This window comes from Bos grunniens, chromosome 10, assembly GCF_055505025.1.
Source record: "Bos grunniens cultivar Pamir isolate PY7600 chromosome 10, Bosgru_T2T1.0, whole genome shotgun sequence".
Lineage (NCBI taxonomy): Eukaryota > Metazoa > Chordata > Mammalia > Artiodactyla > Bovidae > Bos > Bos grunniens.
The window spans coordinates 46938391-46963188 of record NC_141174.1 but is presented as its reverse complement, the minus strand read 5'-3'; the positions used below and the strand labels follow the sequence as shown (position 1 = coordinate 46963188).

At 37.5% G+C, this 24798-nt stretch overlaps 1 protein-coding gene and 1 pseudogene across 2 annotated transcripts in view; one reads left to right on the top strand and one right to left on the bottom strand.

Annotated features, from left to right (window-relative positions):
• The window catches only part of UNC13C (unc-13 homolog C), an 839460-nt gene that overhangs the window by 804742 nt on the left and 9920 nt on the right, over positions 1-24798 (bottom strand). The window lies entirely within an intron of this gene.
• On the top strand, positions 21773-24764 carry LOC147364478 (small ubiquitin-related modifier 2 pseudogene; annotated as a pseudogene).

Genomic DNA, 24798 nt, shown 5'->3' with positions numbered 1-24798 from the left:
TGCTCCGCCATGTGAGACTCTGTGACCCCATGGACTGTGGCACTCCAGGCTTCCCTGTCCTTCAGGCTTCGCTGGTTTTACACTGCCCTAAACTTTGTATCTTCAAATCCCAGACCCTGATCCAAGATCTCTGTCCATCTCTCATCCAAAATGGTGGGCCATCAGTTTAGCTTTCTGACCTTACGGTTATTGTTTTTAAATCTGGCCCTCAGTGAAGTCTCTATAGAAAACCTCAAAAAAGATTTTCCACTCCTCTGAGTAATGCAATGGAGTCTCTAGCTCAGAATGTAACTAATTTTCATCCCTCCACACCACATGGGTCACTTTTAGCTCTTTATGGTTTGGCCAAAAGCAGAGTCAACAACGCTAACTTCCTATGGTTTAAACAGTAGGAGATGTATGGCTTTTTGTGGACTGGGCACTTTCCCAAGCAAGAATACTTTGCATATTAAGCACAGATAAAAACCCTGCTGGAGCAGGGTATGCAGGCTATTCCAACCCCTGCAGCATGGTTAACACAAGCCCAGCATTCAGCCTTCAGATCTAAGAAAGATAAACCAGGAGCTGATTTTCAGATGGATTCTTGTACATACTTTCTTTTTTTTTTAAATAACAAGTCCTCTTGTTATTAAAGAACCATAGGCAACCAGTTCGAATGGACCCTGGCTTCAGTTTTCTGTTGATCAGTTCAAGCACATGATACAATTGTGTTTCCAATGGATCCTGAGGTGGGGGTGCAGTGAAATGTCCTCCACACGACCCTGCCTGCCTGCAAATACAGTCAGGTGGTCAATGGAAACCTCTGGGTATCAGAGAGCAGCAACTGGGTCATTTTCTATTCATAGATTAATGTGATAAAGATGTGTAATTTAACCTTCAACAAGGAGGGAAAGAGTACACCTTCACAAAATAAGGTAAGGGCTATTATTTTACAGGAAATAGGATACACATCATGTTAATGGGCAGAAAGGAAATCAATCTTCACAGTGGCAACATGTGTTTATTCTCAAGATATTTCAGGGAAAAAATAACCACAACACCGGAGTGCTCCCCCACTCCACCCCCACTCAATTACTCAGACTCATCTGAGAGTTTTTTCCAAAAGATAAATCCACTGACTTTCAGCAGATGTCCTGAGGCTTTGAAATTATAAAGAATTAGTTGTAAAGTCCTTTTCACTAATCCATAGAGAAGGGGGGCACAAAGAAAGAGAGGGCAGGATATGGTCACCTCTGAAGATGTAAGGGCATAGGTAATGGGAGCAATTTCATCAAAATCAAACATCATTCATGTTCTACTTAATATGTAAAAATTGTATTTTACGGAAGCTTTAGCTTTCATTCCTATTAGTATGAGAGACAAGCACGTTTTCTCATGTTTACTGTTCATTGTTAATTTGCGTTTCCTCTTCTGTAACTCCACATATTGCTGAAGCCTGGCTTGAGAATTTTGAGCATTACTTTACAAGCATGTGAGATGAGTCCAATTGTGCGGTAGTTTGAGCATTCTTTGGCCTTACCTTTCTTTGGGATTGGAATGAAAACTGACCTTTGCCAGTCCTGTGGCCACTGCTGAGTTTTCCAAATTTGCTGGCATATTGAGTGCAGCACTTTCATAGCATCATCTTTTAGAATTTGAAATAGCTCAACTGGAATTCCATCGCCTCTGCTAGCTTTGTTCATAGTGATGCTTCCTAAGGCCAACCTGACTTCACATTCCAGGATGTCCAGCTCTAGGTAAGTGGGAGTGATCACACCTTCATGATTATCTGGATTGTGAAGATCTTTTTTGTACAGTTCTTCTGTGTATTCTTGCCACCTCTTTTTAATATCTTCTGCTTCTGTTAGGTCCATACCATTCCTGTCCTTTATTGAGCCCATCTTTGCATGAAATATTCCCTTGGTATCTCTATTTTTTTTTTTTTTTGAAGAGATCTCTAGTCTTTCCCATTCTATTGTTTTCCTCTATTTCTTTCCATTTAGAAAAGGCAGAGGAACCAGAGATCAAATTGCCAACATCCTCTGGATCATCCAACAAGCAAGAGAGTTCTAGAAAAATATAAATTTCTGCTTCATTGACTATGCCAAAGCCTTTGACTGTGTGGATCACAATAAACTGTGGAAAATTCTGAAAGAGATGGGAATACCAGACCACCTGACCTGCCTCTTGAGAAATTTGTATACAGGTCAGGAAGCAACAGTTAGAACTGGACATGGAACAAGAGACTGGTTCCAAATAGGAAAAGGAGTACGTCAAGGCTGTATATTGTCACCCTGTTTATTTAACTTATATGCAGAGTACATCATGAGAAACGCTGGACTGGAAGAAGCACAAGCTGGAATCAAGATTGCTGGGAGAAATATCAATAACCTCAGATATGCAGATGACACCATCCTTATGGCAGAAAGTGAAGAGGAACTAAAAAGCCTCTTGATGAAAGGGAAAGTGGAGAGTGAAAAAGCTGGCTTAAAGCTCAACATTCAGAAAACGAAGATCATGGCATCTGGTCCCATCACTTCATGGGAAATAGATGGGGAAACAGTGGAAACAGTGTCAGACTTTATTTCGGGGGGCTCCAAAATCACTGCAGATGGTGACTGCAGCCATGAAATTAAAAGACGCTTACTCCTTGGAAGGAAAGTTATGACCAACCTAGATAGCATATTCAAAAGCAGAGACATTACTTTGCCAACAAAGGTCCGTCTAGTCAAGGCTATGGTTTTTCCTGTGGTCATGTATGGATGTGAGAGTTGGACTGTGAAGAAAGCTGAGCGCTGAAGAATTGATGCTTTTGAATTGTGGTGTTGGAGAAGACTCTTGAGAGTCCTTTGGACTGCAAGGAGATCTAACCAGTCCATTCTGAAGATCAGCCCTGGAATTTCTTTGGAAGGAATGATGCTAAAGCTGAAACTCCAGTTCTTTGGCCACCACATGCAAAGAGTTGACTCATTGGAAAAGACTCTGATGCTGGGAGGGATTGGGGGCAGGAGGAGAAGGGGATGACAGAGGATGAGATGGCTGGATGGCATCCCTGACTCGATGGACGTGAGTCTGGGTGGGCTCCGGGAGTTGGTGATGGACAGGAAGGCCTGGTGTGCTGTGATTCATGGGGTTGCAAAGAGTCAGATACAACCGAGCGACTGAACTGAACTGATAAAAGAAAGTGAAAGTCATTCAGTAGTGTCCACTGTATAGTCCACGGAATTCTCCAGGCCAGAATACTGGAGTGGGTAGACTTTCCCTTCTCCAGGAATCTTCTCAACCCAGGGATCGAACCCAGGTCTCCTGCATTGCAGGCAGATTCTCCAGCTGAGTCACAAGGGAAGCCCAAGAATACTGGAGTGGGTAGACTTTCCCTTCTCCAGGGATCTTCGCGACCCGGAAATTGAACCAGGGTCTCCTGCATTGCAGGTGGATTCTTTACCAACTGAACTAACAGGGAATTCTGATAGCTATAAAAATAAACACCTTTCAAATTAAGCATATTTCCTTTAATTTCAAAGTTACTAAAGATATTCCCCAGAAATCGGTGTTGAACTTCATCAAATGCCTTCTAGCATCTATCATACACTTTCTCTCATTAATGACTGATGCAATGAATTACCAATACATTTCTCAATATTAAACCACCTCTGCATTTATGAAATATGGTATAGCATTATTTTAATATTCCTCTAGATTAGATACTTATTTTTAATATTTTTGCTTCTATGTTCATTTATGAGATAAGTTTGCAATTTTTTTGTGTGGAACTACTAGCATACTACTTTCATAGCATGAATTGCTAATTTGTGTATCTTTATCTATGCTTTACAATAGCTTAAAAATCTCAGTTTCTTATGTTTTGAAGTTGGTATTGGATTTACTGTCCGAACATTTGAATCTTGTGCCTACAAATCAGAGTGGAGGTGGGGAGAGAGCCCTTTGACTATCTTTCCTTATAGTTCTTGACTCCAAATTGCTATCTTTTCAGGAAGTTTATTTATATCTTTTATATTTTCAAATTCATTGGTACAAATGTATAGCTAGTATTTATTTAAAATGGTGAAATTATTTTCTCAGTAAATACCTCATTACTGAGGTTGCATATTTGTATTGTCTTATACAGTCTTTTCAAATAAAAAGCTCTGATGACAGTATTTTTTATTTCCAATTCATGAATTTCTGCTCTTACCTTCATTAATTTCTTTATTCTTACTTTAGTATTTCAATTTATCTGCTCTCTCAGAATGTACAGCTTGTATATTTTGATTTTTCTTTTGTCTTTACTATCATTTATTAATAAATATTAATCCATTATTATAACTGTAATATCCTAATTTCAGAATAACTAAGAATGGCAACTGAAAAGTTTTTTTTTTATTCCCCTTGTCTACCACATAGTTTTTAACTTGCTGTTTTAACCTGAGTTTTTAGAAGAGTTTCTTTTAAAAAATGGTTTCCTTGTGGTTATTTTACTGTCTTCCTGTGCTTTGTTGTTTCATTTTTACCATCTTTCAGTCATTGATTTTTGCTCTATTGCTTTGTAGGTTCAAGATTTACACTTTGGGGAATTTACTCACATTTTTCTTTTGCCCTAATATGTAAACAGTTTTTTTGTGTGAACATTTCATAGTCAACTTACTTTTAAGTGGATCCAATTTTTAGCAAATTTCTATATTTACAATTCAAAAGAAAATAGATAAATAGAAACATAATGTTAGATACATATTTTTAAAGCTATATCAAGAAAAACACAAAGTAAGATTCAAAATAGATTTTAATGGATCATTAAATTACAGAGTTCAGGGTTTCTCAAAACCTGAGACTTTATCGTTCCTTGACTTTCCTCTAGAAGGAGAGACACCAGGGACCTGTGTGCAGAGAAGCAGTGAGGAGGTGGCCATCTGCAAGTCAAGGAGAGGAGCGCAGGAGAACCACACCCGCTGAAGCCCTGATCTTGGACTTCCAGCCGGAAGAACTGGGAGAAAATAGTTCCTGTTGTTTAAGTCTGTGGTGTTTTATTGTGGAAACCCTAGCAAACTATTAACGTTAATAGTACAATCACCCATAGCCCACAGTTCCCACCACACCTTCATAACCTCCACCACCGCTTTTCTGAGGTAAAGACATATTTCTCAATATCCGTGTTTTTTTTAAATGTGGAAAAACAAAAGTCCAAGTCTGATCACTTTACTTGTTATGTAACTTGTCTGCTCCCAGTAGACATGAATTCATTTCTTTAATTTACTTAACCTTTTCTCTCTGCTTGAAGTCTACCATACTGACATCTGAACAAATAGGTAGCTGGTCCAAGGTTATGAAATCAGGTCTCCTGATTCTTGGGTCAATGACTTTTCCTACCCTTTACACTACTCATTTCACAGATTCAATGATTTGCCTAGAGAATTTACTTCTCTCTCCATCTCTACAAATAGAATTACATGATAGTTAAACAACTGCCCTTTAGCTTTTGTGAAAATGGCCATTTCTGAAGTTCATCATAAGGGCTGATGCCTTTTCATCTGGAAAGAATTAGGATTGCTTCATGGTAAATAATATAATCTAGGAGGAAAGTATGCTTCAGGATATCTATACCTAAAATTCTGCAGGTCAAACCCTCTTTTGGTGAAAAAGAGAATTTCTTAGCTCTGAAATATTTAAAGATGTAGTCAAGGCAGAGAGAATATTGAAAGTTTAAAATTGAAATTGACTTGCTGAAGGAACTGCTTGAAGCCTGTATTACCTTTAATTTTCCTTTGAGTGAAAACCATTATATAATTATGCAGTAAGTCTTTGTGCTGTATATCAGTGAAACTCATGTTAAGAGCTTTCCTTCGAAAGGACTGAAATGAGGATGGGACTGAGAAAAAGTGAACGGAGGACAAAGTATTTGTTAATTTTTCTTCTTTAAAATAACTTTTATCTTTTCCCTTCTTCTAGGTTCATTAAAGATAGTATAAAAGAGTAAAAAGGAAGAAAAGGCCCACCTATCCATCTCACCAACCCAAGTAATAATATTGCTAATTCAATCTACATATTTCCAATCAGATTTATACAGACATACTATTTTCAATTTAAATTCTGTTTGAATTTGTGTTTTAGGTTGGATTTCCCTACAAGAAGACCTTCAGATAAGGATTTGAGTGGTAGTGGTTCATTTGAATGATGTCAGGAAACCCACGTAGGAGCGTACAAGACTGAGACAGAAAAGGGAAAGCAGCCAGTTCTGAAGATGTTACCAGGAAGTGACCATTGTGGGCAACAGGAGCTGATTCCAAGAAGGAACTCTGACTCCCACAGTCAGTATACATAGGACAAAGGTCTCAAAGTTATCTCAACAAAGGCATGTGGACCTGAGCTATTTAAACATGAACTCCATCAATTAGGGTGCCAGTGCTCACCCAGGGGCATAATTTTTCAGCACCTCTGGCCTGATAAGAACATGGAAGAAGAAAACTCAAGCAAAGAGAAGTAGATGCTGGCAACTGGAAGCATATCAAGCATACACCTAAAATAGTGAGGGTAAAGTTATACATCTGTGGTACTCGTAGCATCTGCCATAATTGGAATATTGTTTGGTAACTGCCTCATTCATTTATTTTATGCTGAATCTTTTTCAGGATATTAAATGATCTAAGTATGCTATTGTCAATCGTTTTGGCTGCATTCTAATCTACTGAATGACTACATCAATCTTGGGGGTTTTTTTGGGTTTATACTTTTTGTCATTATAATATACAAACTGTGATAAACATTCTTATATTGAAATATTTTGTGCAATTAAAGTGAAAGTCACTCAGTTATGTCCAAAGCCTTGTGACCACATAGACTATACAGTTCATGGAATTCTCTGGGCCAGAATATTGGAGTGTATAGCCTTTCCCTTCTCCAGGGGAATATTCTCAAACCAGGGATTGAACCCAGGTCTCCCACTTTGCAGGTGGATTCTTTACCAACTAAGCCACAAGGGAAGCCCAAAGAAGTATCATTATTAAAAATAGCCAGAATTTGAACTACTGAATCAAAGGATATACAAAGTTGTATGGCTTTTGATTTGCATTGCAAAGTGGCTTTTCCAAAAGACTGCACTGATTACACAATTCGCAATGTGTATTACTTTTATTGTTTCCTGCTGAATTTTGAGTCAGAGGGACAGGGCTGCCCCAAAGAGTCATGGGTGTGATGCTGCCACCTCAGTGGGCTTGATGCACAGAGCGTCAAACTACAGAGAATTATTCTTGAGACTTATAATCTAAAGGAATTCATCTTGCTAGATTTGGGACTTGGTTGGGAACTGTCACCTCATTCTTTCTTCCAATTTTTTCATTTTTGGATGAGAGTACTTATCCTATTCTTGTCCATCATTTTATTTTGGATGCACATAACTTGTCTGGTTTCACAGGTTCATAGTTGGAGAAGAATTGTGCCTCAGGATGAATTGTATATTGATTCTCATCCCTATCTGATTTAGATGATATTCAGATGAAACTCTGAATCTGACTTTAGAGTAGATTGCTAGAACAAGTTAAAAGTTTGGGGGAAAAAAAAAGTTTGGGGGATGTCGGGATGAAATGGAAGTATCTTACATGAGAGAACATGAACTTGGGTGGTGGGCAGGTATGGTGCAGTAAAATGAACTGTGTCCCTCCCAAACTCATATGCTGAAGCCTTAAGCCCTGATGTAACTGGAGATGGGGCTTTGAGAGGTAATTAGATACAGATAGGGTGCTGAAGGTATTGGAGAAGGAAATGGCAACCCACTCCAGTATTCTTGCCTGGAGAATCCCAGGGACAGAGGAGCCTAGTGGGCTGCCATCTACGGGGTCTCACAGAATCGGACCCGACTGAAGTGACTTAGCAGCAGCAGGGTGCTGAAAGTGGCCCTTCACAATAGGATTATTGCCCTTAACAGAAGAGACACCAGAGACCTAGCTCAAGCTATCTGCCAGGTAAAGACACAGCAAGAAGGCAGCCATCTGTAATCCATAAAGAGAGCTCTCACCAGAACACAACCATGCTGGTACCCTGACCTTGGAATTCCCAGCCTTCAGAACTGTGAGAAACAAATTTCTGTTCTTTATCCCACTCTCTTGGGCTTCCCGGGTCTCTAGTGGTAAATAATCTCTCCACCAATACAGGAGATGCAAGAGACACATGTTTGATCCCTGGTCTGGGATGATCCCCTGGAGTAGAAAGTGCAATGCACTCCAGTATTCCTGCCTAGAAAATTCCTTGGACAGAGGAGCCTGGCAGGCTACAGTCCATGGGGCTGCAGAGTCAGACGTGACCGAGCATAAGCACACAGTCTACAGTGTTTTGTTACAGCAGTCTGAGCAGACTAATCCCTGGCTTATTTCCAAGTTTGAGACTTGATGCCATGTGCCTGCTAGTGCAGATATGCCAGGTGAGAATTAGGCTAGAGGCATATGGCAGCTGTGCTGGCAGGAATGTAAGCACTTAGTGTTGCTGAACCTTAACAAACGCAAAGCAGAGCACAGAGCCAGGCAGATGCATCTCCCCCTGTTAACTCTTTTCCATAGACTACACTGAAATGTCATTCCTCTTTATGATCCTCTGAGAAGTGCTGAACACCAAGTAAACATGCCCACTGAGCAACCTGCTGGATCTGTTTCCAGCTCACTGTGTTTCATGTCTTTCTTTGCCTCTCCTCTCTTTTTCCCTCTGTCTTACCATGTGTATTTGTATCTCGTTAGGCAGCATCATTTTGTTGCCTGGGGCTCTGTTTTCTAGAGACCCCATAATAAAAACACAATTTTGAAAGATGATACTATATTTTGATTATAATAGAAAACAAGTCCAATGAACTTACAGAAAATAAAAATATATGCAATATGTAATATATGCAAAAGTACTGCATTGGGTCATTTTATATTTAAGATGGGTATTGGACACCATTATCTTTTAGACTACAAGCAATAAAGTTTCCAATTATATCCTTGTATAAAAGCATGGTCTGAATAATAAAATATACTTAATTGGATTCATAACTTTCAGACAACTATACCCAAATAATATGAATTACTGACAAAGTGTAAACTTGGTGGGAGGGCTCAAATATACAGTACTTGAACAAATTCATTTTAATGTTTAACACATTTATTTTAAAAGCTAAGTTGAATGTATAAGTAATAGAAAATAGAAATATATATCATAAAAAAATTAAAAATGATCATTTAAGGAACTCTGAAATGGACTGGAATGGGTGAATTTAACTCAGATGACCATTATATCTACTACTGTGGGCAGGAATCCCTCAGAAGAAATGGAGTAGCCATCATGGTCAACAAAAGAGTCCGAAATGCAGTACTTGGATGCAATCTCAAAAATGACAGAATGATCTCTGTTCGTTTCCAAGGCAAACCATTCAGTATCACAGTAATCTAAGTCTATGCCCCAACCAGTAATGCTGAAAAAGCTGAAGTTGAACGGTTCTATGAAGACCTACAAGACCTTTTAGAACTAACACCCAAAAAAGATGTCCTTTTCATTATAGGGGACTGGAATGCAAAAGTAGGAAGTCAAGAAACACCTGGAGTAACAGGCAAATTTGGCCTTGGAATACAGAATGAAGCAGGGCAAAGACTAATAGAGTTTTGCCAAGAAAATGCACTGGTCATAGCAAACACCCTCTTCCAACAACACAAGAGAAGACTCTATACATGGACATCACCAGATGGTCAACACCGAAATCAGATTGATTATATTCTTTGCAGCCAAAGACGGAGAAGCTCTATACAATCAGCAAAAACAAGACCAGGAGCTGACTGTGGCTCAGACCATGAACTCCTTATTGCCAAATTCAGACTTAAATTGAAGAAAGTAGGGAAAACCACTAGACCATTCAGGTATGACCTAAATCAAATCCCTTATGATTATACAGTGGAAGTGAGAAATAGATTTAAGGGCCTAGATCTGATAGACAGAGTGCCTGATGAACTATGGAATGAGGTTTGTGACACTGTACAGGAGACAGGGATCAAGACCATCCCCATGGAAAAGAAATGCAAAAAAGCAAAATGGCTGTCTGAGGAGGCCTTACAAATAGCTGTGAAAAGAAGAGAAGTGAAAAGGAAAGGAGAAAAGGAAAGATATAAACATCTGAATGCAGAGTTCCAAAGAATAGCAAGAAGAGATAAGAAAGCCTTCTTCAGCGATCAATGCAAAGAAATAGAGGAAAACAACAGAATGGGAAAGACTAGAGATCTCTTCAAGAAAATCACAGATACCAAAGGAACATTTCATGCAAAGATGGGCTCGATAAAGGACCGAAATGGTATGGACCTAACAGAAGCAGAAGATATTAAGAAGAGATGGCAAGAATACACAGAAGAACTGTACAAAAAAGATCTTCATGACCCAGATAACCACAATGGTGTGATCACTGACCTAGAGCCAGACATCCTGGAATGTGAAGTCAAGTGGGCCTTAGAAAGCATCACTACGAACAAAGCTAGTGGAGGTGATGGAATTCCAGTGGAGCTATTTCAAATCCTGAAAGATGATGCTGTGAAAGTGGTGCACTCAATATGCCAGCAAATTTGGAAAACTCAGCAGTGGCCACAGGACTGGAAAAGGTCAGTTTTTATTCCAATCCCAAAGAAAGGCAAAGCCAAAGAATGCTCAAACTACCGCACAATTGCACTCATCTCACACGCTAGTAAAGTAACGCTCAAAATTCTCCAAGCCAGGCTTCAACAATATGTGAACTGTGAACTTCTTGATGTTCAAGCTGGTTTTAGAAAAGGCAGAGGAACCAGAGATCAAATTGCCAACATCTGCTGGATCATGGAAAAAGCAAGAGAGTTCCAGAAAAACATCTATTTCTGCTTTATTGACTATGCCAAAGCCTTTGACTGTGTGGATCACAAGAAACTGTGGAAAATTCTGAAAGACATGGGAATACCAGACCACCTGATCTGCCTCTTGAGAAATTTGTATGCAGGTCAGGAAGCAACAGTTAGAACTGGACATGGAACAACAGACTGGTTCCAAATAGGAAAAGGAGTACATCAAGGCTGTATATTGTCACCCTGTTTATTTAACTTATATGCAGAGTACATCATGAGAAACACTGGGATGGAAGAAGCACAAGCTGGAATCAAGATTGCCGGGAGAAATATCAATAACCTCAGATATGCAGATGACACCACCCTTATGGCAGAAAGTGAAGAGGAACTAAAAAGCCTCTTGAAAGTGAAAGTGGAGAGTGAAAAAGTTGGCTTAAAGCTCAACATTCAGAAAACAAAGATCATGGCATCTGGTCCCATCAGTTCATGGCAAATGGATGGGGAAACAGTGGAAACAGTGTCAGACTTTATTTTGGGGGGGCTCCAAAATCACTGCAGATGGTGACTGCAGCCATGAAATTAAAAGACGCTTGGACTCCTTGGAAAGAAAGTTATGACCAACCTAGATAGCATATTCAAAAGCAGAGACATTACTTTGCCAACAAAGGTCCGTCTAGTCAAGGCTATGGTTTTTCCTGTGGTCACGTATGGATGTGAGAGTTGGACTGTGAAGAAGGCTGAGCGCTGAAGAATTGATACTTTTGATCTGCGGTGTTGGAGAAGACTCTTGAGAGTCCTTTGGACTGCAAGGAGATCCAACCAGTCCATTCTGAAGGAGATGAGCCCTGGGATTTCTTTGGAAGGAATGATGCTAAAGCTGAAACTCCAGTACTTTGGCCACCTCATGCAAAGAGTTGACTCATTGGAAAAGACTCTGATGCTGGAAGGGTTTGGGGGCAAGAGGAGAAGGGGATGACAGAGGATGAGATGGCTGGATGGCATCACTGACTCAATGGCCGTGAGTCTGAGTGAACTCCGGGAGTTGGTGATCACAGGGAGGCCTGGCGTGCTGCGATTCATGGGGTCGCAAATAGTCGGACATGACTGAGCAACTGATTTGGTCTGATCTGATCTACACTGCTGGTGGGAATGTAAATCGGTATAGCCACTATGGACAACGATCTAGACTTCCCTGATGGCTCAGACAGTGAAGTGTCTGCCTACAGTGCAGGAGACCCTGGTTCAATCCCTGGGTTGGGAAGATCCCCTGGAGAAGGAAATGGCAATCCCACTCCAGTATTCTTGCCTGGAAAATCCCATGGACAGAGAAGCATGGTAGGCTACAGTCCATGGGGTTGCAAAGAGTCAGACACGACTGAGTGACTTCACTTTCATTTTGATTTCACTATGGAGAACAAGATGGAGGTTCCTTAAAAAACTAAAAACAGAGCTACATAATGACCCTGCAATTCCACTCCCAGCCATATATCTAGAGAAAACATGGTATGAAAGGATACGTGCACCCCAATGTTCCCTGCAGCACTGTTTACAACAGTCAAGACATGGAAGCAACCTAAATGTCCACTGACAGCGGAATGGATAAAGATGATGTGGCACATATATACAGTGGAATATTACTCAGCCATTAAAATGAAAATAATGCCACTTGCAGCAACATGATGGACACAGAGAGTGTCATACTGAGTAAAGTAAGTCAGAGAAAGAGAAGTATCTTATGATACCCCTTATATGCTGAATCTAAAAAGAAATGATACAAATGGACTTATTTACAAAATAGAAACAGACTCACAGACTTAGAGAAGGAATTTATGGTTATGTGGGGGGGGGGGTGCGGGGGAGGTGAGAAGAAGGGATAGTTAGGGAGTTTGACACTGTTAGGTACACACTGCTGTATTTAAAATGCATAACCAGCACGGACCTAGTGTATAGCACATGGAACTCTGCTCAGTGTTATGCTGCACCTGGGTGGGAGGGGAGTTTGTGAAGAATGGATACATGTATGTGTGTGGCTGAGTTACTCTGCCGTGCACCTGAAACTATCACACTGCTAATCAGATACTCCAACATTAAATAAATCACTTTTAAAAAAGAAAGAGGTCTATATTGATAACAATTTTCTGCCTATTCAAAATGGAAATGAACAATCAGGAAGGCAAAGGCAATAAACTATTCTTATTTTTCCTATACAAAAGTGCTCAGTAGATCTCTTCTCAATATAACTATGGTCAATTCAATCCATTTCTACACAGAGAATGTGTTTAAAGTTTTTATTATTATCATTACCATTGTCATTACTATTTTATTTTTTCTCAACCATAGACGGCAATTCTCTTCCTCAATTTACCCCTTTTTTATCAAACAAATTAAAAAAAATCAAATGTAAAAAAAGTGATCTCATTCTATAATATGACACATCTTACAGTGAATGCAAAATGTATTCTCAAGGTCAATTTTAACAAAGATAAATCTAAAACCTCAAATTTTGTTTCAGAAATTCAAAGGTAGAAGAACTGGTTAGAAATAACAGCAGCAAAGATCAAATCTGAAGATTAAATCAACTAAGCCTTCAATTGATTAAAAAAATTCATGTGAACACCTTAAAGAATCTAATCCAACCTCAATTCTGTTAACAGGTTTACTCTGTCCAGATGACCCAAAGGAAATAGTCCATCATTCTGTTTTGTAAGGCTGTTTTTTCAGGACTATGTATCCAGCTTTGGGAGTCAATGAGAACTGGGACACCATCAAAATAGTCAACATATATAGGAAAATTAAGTCTGAGAGACCGAAGATTTGAAAAATATGTCATATGAAATGTAAATGGTTGAAGGGATTAGGGATATTCAACATAAAGGAGCAAAGACTCCTAGAGAATTTAACAGCTATAATCAAATTACTCAAGGGCTATTATTAAGAAAAGATACAGACTTACAGACTTTAGGCCATTGTAAGAAATTTCCAATGATGATGTCCATTCTTATGCAGTGATGACATCTCCATGATTAGAACTAACCAGATAGAGGTTGGGTGGCCATTTATTTAGCTGTTATCATTGTGCATTGTGAGTAGAATAGTGGAACAATGTCCTCTAAGGTTCTCTTTAACTCCAAGCGACCTGCTGGAGGATCCTCAAAATATCCTCCTGTAATTTTGAAACTTCATGAGGTTTACCTCAGTAAATTACTTTTTAGGTAATCAAAAAAGTCCTACACATCTTCAAAACTCAAGACAACTAGTGAAGTATTTCATAGAATTGAACAAAATATGTTCTTTTTTTAAAAATGTCATGGGCAACAAGGAAGCATTAATATTCAGGAAGAGAATATGCACAGTGGTGTATAACCAGCATAACTGAAATTTGTCCCAGGTGGGGAAAATCATGTCTGAATTTCTAATTAGTTGGAAACATCATAGTTAGGGTGAGGATTTCAAGGGGCAAGGGGACAGCATAGGTATTCCTCACCCTAAACAGAGAATGACAAAGCCAAGGGCATGTGCATAACCCAAAACCTTTGTATCAATATAAAACCTAGGTCACCAACCCAGGAGTGGAATCAGAAGGATTATGCAATAGAAAGACATCACAAACAGCTATCGGAAATGAAATATGATGCCAAGACTCTGGCCAGGGAGATAGAAACAGGGTCTGGGTAACAGCCAAGAATCATGTTCCCTGGATGCCCATTTAGATGAAGCTTTCTGAACATGAGATTGGAAGTTCATACCATGAAAAATGAAAAAAATCAATATGAGAGCAAGAAAGATAATTTGTTTTATAAACTGTTCTTCTCAAAGGTGTTTCCTATATGAGATTATAATTTTTCACCTTTTTTGGGGAGGGTATGGTGGGGTATTTATATATCCTCTGTTTTATAACATAATGATAACTGCAAATTTTGTTTTGTTTAATGCTCTCACTGGCAATAGGAAATACTGACAGATCTGTGCCAACCTCTTGATTTGTTTTCCTTTTAATTTCACCAGTCTGTGAAATTTAAAAAATCTGGAAATAACTGGCTCGGAACATCAATTCGTGTTTGTAATTTGATGTGAGGCACTCAGGGTGATAAGTTTAGACTAAAAAAGAATCAATTCATCTAGTAAGTGAAATCAATAACTGTACAAATTATTTGCTATATGTCACAACTTTATTAATTTTAAATATTCAGATTTTTAAATAACATCAAAATATTATAAAGACTATATAGGGTTCTTCTTTATTTTATCTAGTTTTACTGTGTTCATTAGCTACTTTGATGAATGCATGGTGACTAGTATTATTTTTCTGTGAGTAGTACATGCTCATTTACAGCATTCAAGTGAGGAAAAAAAAATTAAAGCTAATAATTTTCAGTACTTAAATTTAGCAGACAAACTATTAAACATCATTACCCACATATATTTCTAAATAGAACTTCTTAATACTTCAGTCTCAAATAAAATGTATTTATGGCATAAAATTATACTTTGGATCATGCAACTATGACTGATTTCTGCTGGGTACTTACCCCCACCTATGAATCAATTCTTTAAAAGATTAAAATAAATCATGACTATGAACTCTATGCATACTTACTTGTAAAATTTAAGAGGCAGTATGTTAGCCATTAGGCCACAGACCAAAAAACAAGCATTATTTTTCTGAGCTTGTTTTCAAATTTCATTATGAAGAAAAAAAATGAGATAATGTACAATACACAACTGTGAGTTATTTTTATCACTGAAAGTTATAAATTTTCATATCATGTCACAAAGCTAAAGTAAAATCAAGCATAGTTTAATTTATAATATTCCTAAGCAAATCATTCAAAATGCATGCCAAAGTCTTATAATATTTTACATTGTTACCTTCTGTTCTCACTGTGTGTAAATATGCTTTAAAACATAGTTGCAATTGATAGAATACTAGATAACACATTGCCTTATTTCTCTCTAATCACCAATATTATAGATGTACATATCAAAAATAAAAAAATTAAAATGACATACAACATTCATATGAGCATAAAAATACCATTTCTGCAAGAGCTAATTTAGAAGCCCCAAAATAATGTGTCATTTTCTTATACTGTGTTCCAAATTAAGAAAGCAGCATGTTAAGTATAAATCTTAATTTATGAACTGCCTTTGGGAATGAAATAAATTCTGGGTGACTAAGTTACTTTAAAAATAACTTTGAATTTATTATTTTAAGAAATATTGAAGAAAACTTTCATACCGGCTCAACACCCTGTACTTTCAGCCTGATAATGCAAGTGTCATCCAAAAAAAAGTCAAAAAATAGATTTACTTTATCATATAACATTTATATTAAATCATTTCATTTTCACATAATTTTCCTACTAGTCTTCTGCCAAAATATGAGAAAGAAATAGGATCTTTTCTCTAAGTAATTTTTCCCCAGCAGACTGCCACTGCCAGCATAAGTAGATTAATAATAGATGCTCAGTGACTCTTGGAGTCTTACTGGTTTTAGGCAGCACAAAGCCTGGGGTTAACACCAAGGTCACTTGGGGTTTTTCTGCTCAAATGACTTACAAAAATATTTTACTAGATCTCCCTTCCAAGAAACAAAAAAATATATTGTCTTAGATTTATGAAAATTCCTGGGAATGTATGTTTGCAAATCTGACTTCAAGCTTTTTCTCCCAATATTAAATCAGTTTAGAGAAGCCCTTCCATCTCCTGCATGTTGTTTTCACGTTGCCTGGTGCCAGTCCAAATAGGGAAACCAATAGTCATCCCTCATTTCTACAAAATTCATTCACTCAGTTTTTTGTGTATCTAGCAAATTCTGCTAAACATGTGAGATATCAGAAATATTTATATCACAGAAACACAACAACATTTATCAGGCAGTCTCTTTTTCTCAAACACCTTCTCCTTCCTTAGTCTTTTTGTCTTCCTTCCCCTTCTTTTTATTACCAATTCCCAATTAAAAAAAAAAAGTGTATAATCTGGGCTCTAGCCTCCTACTTTACTATTTTTCCTCCATTCTAGCTTCCTTTTCCCCCCTTCTATGCTATTTCCCAATCTTTTTTGTCCCTCAGGGGAGTAAAACAGAAATAGGTCATTTTTTTAATGCAAATTAGTTCAAATTCCTCTTAACAATACTGCCTATTACAATGACTATAAAAGCAACTTGAAAGTAATTCTTTTAGAATTCAAAAGTGTTTCTTAGTTTCAAGGCTCCCATCAAAATTCAAAATTACTTGGAATAATGAAACCCTAAGTAGCTCTGATTCAAATATCCCCTGCTAAATGACCTTGATGGGGAATAAATTCTCTGTAGATGACTTCAGGCAAGTAGTTCCTACCAAAAAATGAACATCTCAGAGAGTCAGAGGCATAAGCTAGTGAGAGGCACAGCATTTAAACAGAAACCAAGGTTCATGAGCCCTGGATGTGCTTGCATATGTGTTCATCTGAATCAGATCTTACTTTTCCTTTACATGTGCAAGCCTGGGTTGTAGGGAAAATTAGTTACTAAGACTGTCCTTTAATTAGCTCTTCGGCAATTTACTCAGATATATAAATACTACCTAAAAATGTCTTAAAGAAAAACTATCCCTATGTTAGTACATGTATATGCCTGGCTTTGTGTAAACAACCTAAAACATAATTTCATTTAATCTCCATGCCACTCAGCAAGCTAAATACTAAAACTCTCTTTTTTTTAATGTGTAAATTAAGTAACTTAACCAAGTTCACAGACTGCTGAAATTCAAGCTAAGTTTATAACATCAGTGATTTCATGGAATCATTAGTAATTGTAAAAATTGTTAAATAAGTATAAACAGACAAACAAAAAGTGTCCACCATAAAATTTTAATTGTGTTTAAACAAATGAAGAGCATCACAAAATGCTATGGACTGAATGCTTATAGCCCAAATTTCATATGCTGAAATCCTAGCCCCAAAAGTGGCGGTGTCAGGAGGCGGGACATTTTAGATATGATTAGGGCTTGAGGGCAGAGCCCTCACAAATGCAATTAGTGCCCTTAGAAAAGGGACCCCAGAGATATCCCTTGTTATTATGCCAGGTAGGACACAACAAAAAGATGGCTGTCTATGAACCAGAAAGCCAGCCATCATCAGACAGTGAATCAGCCAAAACTTTGATTTTGGACTCCCCAGCTTCTAGAACTGTAAGAAATAAATTTCTATTGTTTATAAGCCACAGAGTCCATGGTATTTTGTTACAGGAGCTCAAATGAACTAAAATGACTGACTTCATGAATTCATTAGTTACATGTTCTAAACCTCATCATAAATATTTTATGAAATCATTTCAGTATAAGGATTCTGCCCAAGAAAGGAATGATGGCGCTGCCTATAAATGTCAGCTGGATCTGCTCCATTTCAAATATGTCTCATTAAAAGTACCTAAAAATCTCCTTGAATTCAGGACTTTTATGGGAAATAAAAATACTTATTAATAGAGCTTCACAACCTCAGGGATTGAATCACATACAGTTTACTGACAGTTATATTAAACATTAATGTATACAGCACACAATTAATAGTTACAACTACTTATACTGAGTTTTTCATCCTCAGACTGGTGCTTGGCATATAGTAGGCATTTAATAAATCTCATGGATGATTAAAACACTAAATGCATGATGAAATAACATGCTCTGGTATTAAAAACCAATTCTGTATTATGAAATTTTGTTGAAGGCTGCAGGTAAAGTGTGAGAGTCATGCCTGACTTGCAGCTCTGTTCTACCTTCTCTTTTTTTAGGATTCTAGTCATGTAGTTGTATACTTTTTACCTATTTGCTTCATTTTTCCATATTGCTCTAAACTGAACATTCTGTCAGTTTTTATATGATTAGTCTAGAGAGCTTTCTATGAAATTTCTTAAACTTGTTTATGCACCACTCTTGCTACTTTATCACCTGCATGCACATCTGAATCATGCAAGTCAATATGACCTTGAGAAAGTCAAACACCAATGTGGTGACAAGCACTCTCTTCTTGGCTAAATTCTAGCAAGGCTCCTATCTCCTCAAGGTCATGTCCCTAGGTTAATGAGTCCAGCTCCCTTGAAATGCCTGCCTGAGAAAGCTCAATGCTCCAAAAGAATTTGCTGGCAGTTTCAGTCAAGTCCTCACTATGAGCTTCTTATCTCCTTTTTCTTAGAGAATTTACTAGACAATTCACAATTATAAATCTTCATTCTATCCTTTTGAGACAGATCTTCTACAACCCAGGAATGTCTTTCTCAAGGAACTGGGAGCCATCTTTTTGAAATGTGATCATCGAAAAAGATAAGGCCCCTGCCTTCTAATTTCAGTGCAGGGTAGGAGCCTAACTTCTTTATGGAGAAGGCAATGGCACCCCACTCCAGTACTCTTGCCTGGAAAATCCCATGGGTGGAGGAGCCTGCTAGGCTGCAGTCCATGGGGTCGCTAGGAGTCAGACACGACTGAGCAACTTCACTTTCACTTTTCACTTTCACTCATTGGAGAAGGAAATGGCAACCCACTCCAGTGTTCTTGCCTGGAGAATCCCAGGGACGGGGGAGCCTGGTGGGCTGCTGTCTATGGGGTCACACAGAGTTGGACATGACTGAAGTGACTTAGCAGCAGCAGCAGCAGCAAACACAGCTAGCCTAATCACATTGACCAATCCACCCCCTACATTCCATTAGCACACTCCAGGATTTTAAAAGCCTCTCACATTTTGTTTCAGCAAAGATACCTCAGTTTACACTGAAGTCTCTCCACTGCTGCAGTAGCCTGAATAAAATCTGTCTTGCCATCTTTAAAAAAATCCAGCTCTGTTTCTCTTTGATCACAGCCAAATGTCCTCTCATAAACAATCTTGTTTCTTACTTCACTCATAAAATTTACATTAACAGTAGTAATCAGCCCCAGCTTTCTGGTTTATAATCAACATACTGGTGCACACTAAGACACACTTTTGGCCTTCTTTCTCCTGATTTCAGAGGTGACATCTTGCCAGTTCAAGGCTGACACATTTACATATGCTCTCTGGCATTTACTCATTTTTCTCTCAGCTGGGAACTAACTTAATCAAGTCCCCTCTTTTATGTATTCAGTTCAGTTCCTCTCCTTTAAACTGGCTTCTTCTCCTTCTTTACTTATCAGTATATGTAGGGTCTTTCATTCTGAAAAGATTTTAAACTCTCCCTGATTCTATGGTCTCCTATTTTCACTGAATTTCTTCTCTTCTTATTCATGATTCTTCAGTGAGTCATCTCTACTTTTCAACTCCTATTTTTTAATATCCACCCTTTATCATTCCACTGATATACAGCTTTTCAATATATATCATGGAATTGCTCTCACTAATTACTAAAAGCCTTGTAAATGCTGATCTCAAGGGAAAATTTTCAGGCCCCATTTATTGGGTCTCTGTATTGCATTTAAATAGGCAAAACATTAACACATTTGTGACATGTTTCATTTACTTCCCTGACTCTATGAAATTATACACTTTGCCTTCACTCTCATTCTCTTTCAAGGATTCTTGTTTCTCCACATACATGTAACATATAACCTTTGAACTTCTAACTTCAGTCCAGTTCTCATCCATTGACTCCTCTGTCAACAATATCACTAGTCTCATGGTTCTGTTACTCATTGTAAAAAAATAAAATGCAAGCAGATAAGCCCCACCACAAAAATTAAAGAGAAAGAGTCCTTAAAAAGTCAATTATATTTACCAAATAATTGACCTCATATATTATTCAGAAACAGAAATATTAAAATAGCAACAAAAAATTCAACTGAGAAACATCTAAACAGCATGTGACATCAAAGTCAGTGATAGCTAATCTTTGACCACTCTAGTTATGAGAAAGATTTTAGTTATTTAGCAAGTTTTAATTTAAAATAACATATGTGTAAGTATATCGATAGTTCTGATATTCAGAATTATTTTTAGTTTTGAGCTATAGAAGCCCAACTGACATTGGTTTAATCAATATATCAGCTCACATGATTTTTGAAAAGGTAAAGATCAGATGCTGCTGAGTTCAGGTTGTCAAAGTGTGCCATGTTTCTTTCTCAGATCACTTTCCCTATGTGATAGGGACAGAGTAAAGGGACAAAGAGGTGATTAAATAGTAAATATCTCTAGGGGATTATAAGTAAAGAGAAAAGTACAAGAGACCCCTGTAAGTTGATGATTACTCAACAAAGCAGGTTTGCTCAACCACAAAACTGGGCAGGCTTGCTTAGCAACAAAACCATGCAACAGAAGCATTAGATGTGCCCCAAAACAATAAAACAATGGTGACATGAGACCTGCATCCTACCCAGAGAGCTTGGTAAGTTAATGATCGCTAGGGCATGCTCTCTTCACACATAAAAAAAAAAAACAATCATTTATGGAAAGGTGACATTTCAGAGTGAAAGACCCTCATTTATTTAGACCTGAAATAATTTTTCCATAGTGCCATGATAGTCCTGGCTTCACCGTGTAGGGACAAGAAAATCCATCTCTTGATGGAGGAAGAGCTGATGATGAAACATGATGTCCACTTAAATGAGGAAGAAGGCAGTCTTTTCTCCCTTTTCACTTTTCTTTTGATTATAAAACTGTAGCCCACTAAGTACTCAAGACATGGCATCCTTTCACCCTTCTCCTGTAGGATGCCTCACAAGCATTCTATTCTAATATTACTTCTTATCTATCACTTTGCCTCTCACTGAATTCTTTTTTGTGCTAAGACATAAAGAACCAGAGCTTCTCAGAGCCCCTTGAAATACCACCTAGTGGTTTCATATGCATAAACTTCATTTTCAGGCTGAATATCCTCAACTGGTAATCAAGACATGGTCAACTCAAGTTGACCAAGATATGGTCAACTCAAGAGTACAGTTCTCTCAATATATTTGACAGAAGTTTCAAGAAGGATTCTCAACAGCCTGGTCTATGTCATAAATCCACTCAGGATCATTTGCTATGACCAAGAGTCACAGGTTATGAGTCACAATCTCAGTCAAGGTCTGAGAAAATTGTTTGCATGGATTAAGGATAGTGGAGAAGAGTTTCCCCAGAGGTAAGTCAGGGTGGTATGTTACCAGAAAACTGGTATCTAGACAGTCTTTTTTTTTTAATCATCTCAACAAAAGAAATTATTCACATTATTCATTTTTGAAGGATAAAGCAAAATTCAGAGGTATTAAATTCAGCCACATAATAACAAATGGGATTGGACTTTAATTTCTATTTTTCATTCTAAAGTCAATATTCTTTCCACATTCCAATGCTTCCAATTCTCCTGCTCAACAGGAATAAGAGACTACATTTTTAGTGAAAGTACTTTACTGAAACCTTCAATTAATGAAAATGCAAGTATACTGTTCTCAATTCTCATGTTCTCACTTATGATCAGATTATTACAATGTACATCAAAATAGAAAGAGGAACTAAGATACTCACAGTCACTATCTTAAAGAACAGCTTTATACACTCATCCTGGCTTTAACACACACACACATATATATATACACACACACATATATCTTCCTCAAAGGGTTCTAAAATTGTTTTTATGCAGCTCATGCCATAAACTATAGGTAAAAAGCAGCAGCACCCTCTGTGCAAAGCTTGATGTCATAACATCACCATGGCAACAATATCTCTGCAATGTGGAGATGCAATTCTTTCCTGAAAATTAATCAGCTGCAGTGACAATCATAGTTGCTATCTCAGGCAAGTAGTATAGATCCACCTAAGACCCCGGAGAATCTTCCACTGTATCCATTAAATAAGACCACAAGATTTTATTAAGAAAATAACTGTCTAAAATCAAAATCCTAAACCTTCTATTCCTAAAGCATCTAATAGGACATACTCATTTATCACATGTTCTCTAAACTTCTTAAAAATTGCATTTAAAAGATGATATTTCCACATATCGGCTCCCAGACACTTTAATTTTTAACTGATTCCTTTAAAGGTTATTAGTTTCCCAAAGATTTATGTTTAATAAAAATGTCCTGAGAAAAAGGACGTAAAATAAGAAATTAGAAAAATCCATCCAAATTATATTTTGAAAAAGTAAAAATGCCTATTTTTCAGCCAAACCTGTGGCTGGAGCTCTCAGGATGCAGTTAAAAGAAAGAGTTGAAAAAAAAATAAAATTAAAAAAAAAATAAATAAATAAAATAAAAGGAAGAGTTGATTTTATTGAGAGATGCAAAAGTGTAGTGGAAAAAACACAACTCTGGAGTGAAATAAACTGCTGTTTAAATCCTAGAGATATTATAGTGGTTTAATTTATAAAATCACTAGTAAAAATTTCCACATAAAGTTAGAAGAAGAAAATGATAATACTGTGTCAACAGATAAGCTAAACCATGCAATAAAAATCTAACATCTGTTCAGTAAAAATAAATTCTAGAAGAGAACTTACTCAAACCTTATTTTTAAAAACATATTTAGAAAAACCTACACTAAGCATTACAATAATAATTTTTTTTAAATTCCTTTAAAATCAAGAATGAGACAAGCACGCTGGCAAATTTGCTGGTTTGAAAAGTAAGTCTTCCAAGAAAATTATCAATGAATAAATCAACAAATGGCATAATCTGTGATACTTTTATAGAAAAATTGTAACACTTTAGTGAAGTACTGGGCTTTCTAGATGACAACAGGTAAAGAATAGCAGTGCAGTGCAGGAGACACAGAAGATGCGGATTTGATTCATCAGTCAGGAAGATTCCCTGGAGAAGGATATGGCAACCCACTCCAGGATTCTTGCCTGGAAAATCACATGGACAGAGGAGCCTGGTGGGCTAGAGTCCATAGGGTTGCAAAGAGATGGACATGACTGAACAAGTAGCACTTTGTATTTTAGTGAAGTACTAAAGAAGACATAAGGAGAAGGCAATGGCACCCCACTCCAGTACTCTTGCCTGGAAAATCCTATTGACAGAGGAGCCTGGTGGGCTGCTGTCCATGGGGTTGCTGAGAGTCGGGCATGACTGAGCGACTTAGCAGCAGCAAAGAAGACATATAATGGGTAAACATATTCTGCTTATAGACAGGAAGGTAATATTTACAGATATTTATCCTTTCCAAACTGATCTATAAATTTATGTAATTCCAATCAAAATCCTAACAAGGTATCTTCATAGAGAATAAGCTAACTTAAAATGCTTCATAAAACATCAAAAAACAAAAACAGAAAAATATTACATAAAACTGATGATTAATGAAAACATTACCCAACAAAATAGTAAGATTAGAGATCTGATAGTAATTCATTGATATAAATGTTATACATTGATTTTTTAAAAAAGCAAAGCAGACCAATAGAACACAATCTAGAACTCAGAATGTGACCAACACTCATAAACTCAATGTGATTTCTAAGACGGTGTTGCAAATCAGTGGGGAAAGGGTGAACTATTCAGTAAATGGTGCTGGGGGAACATTCCATATAAAAAATTGACTCTGGATCCCTACCTCACACTACACATAAAAACCAATTCCAACATGTAAATACAAAAGCAAAACATTGTAACTTTCAGCAGAGACTGTCATCTCCCTCTCCTGCTGTCTCCAAGTGCCACCTGTATGCTAGTTTGGTGTTGCCTGGCATCTCTTTGGAAAAGGGCAGCTAAAACTACCCCAGCATTCACTTGGTCAATAAAAAGCCCATATGCGGAGTCAGGACTGAGAATGAGGATCAAGCTAATTTGAAGTGGCAAGGCAGACACTACAGTGCAGTTTAAAATCAAAATGTTTAGACCACTTAATAAACTAATGAAAACATATTGTGAACAACAGGGCTTTTCAATAAGGCAGATCAGCTGCTGATTTGGTGGGAAGCCAATCAATAAAACAGACACACCTGCAGAGCTGGAAATGGAGACTGAAGATGTCAGTGTGTTCTAGCAGCAGATAGAGGTGTCTAGTAAAAGGAGAAAGTACTTGCTACTTTTCTCTACCTGTGCTCGCAAATAAGGCAATGTATTCTAAATGAAAACAAAAACAAAAA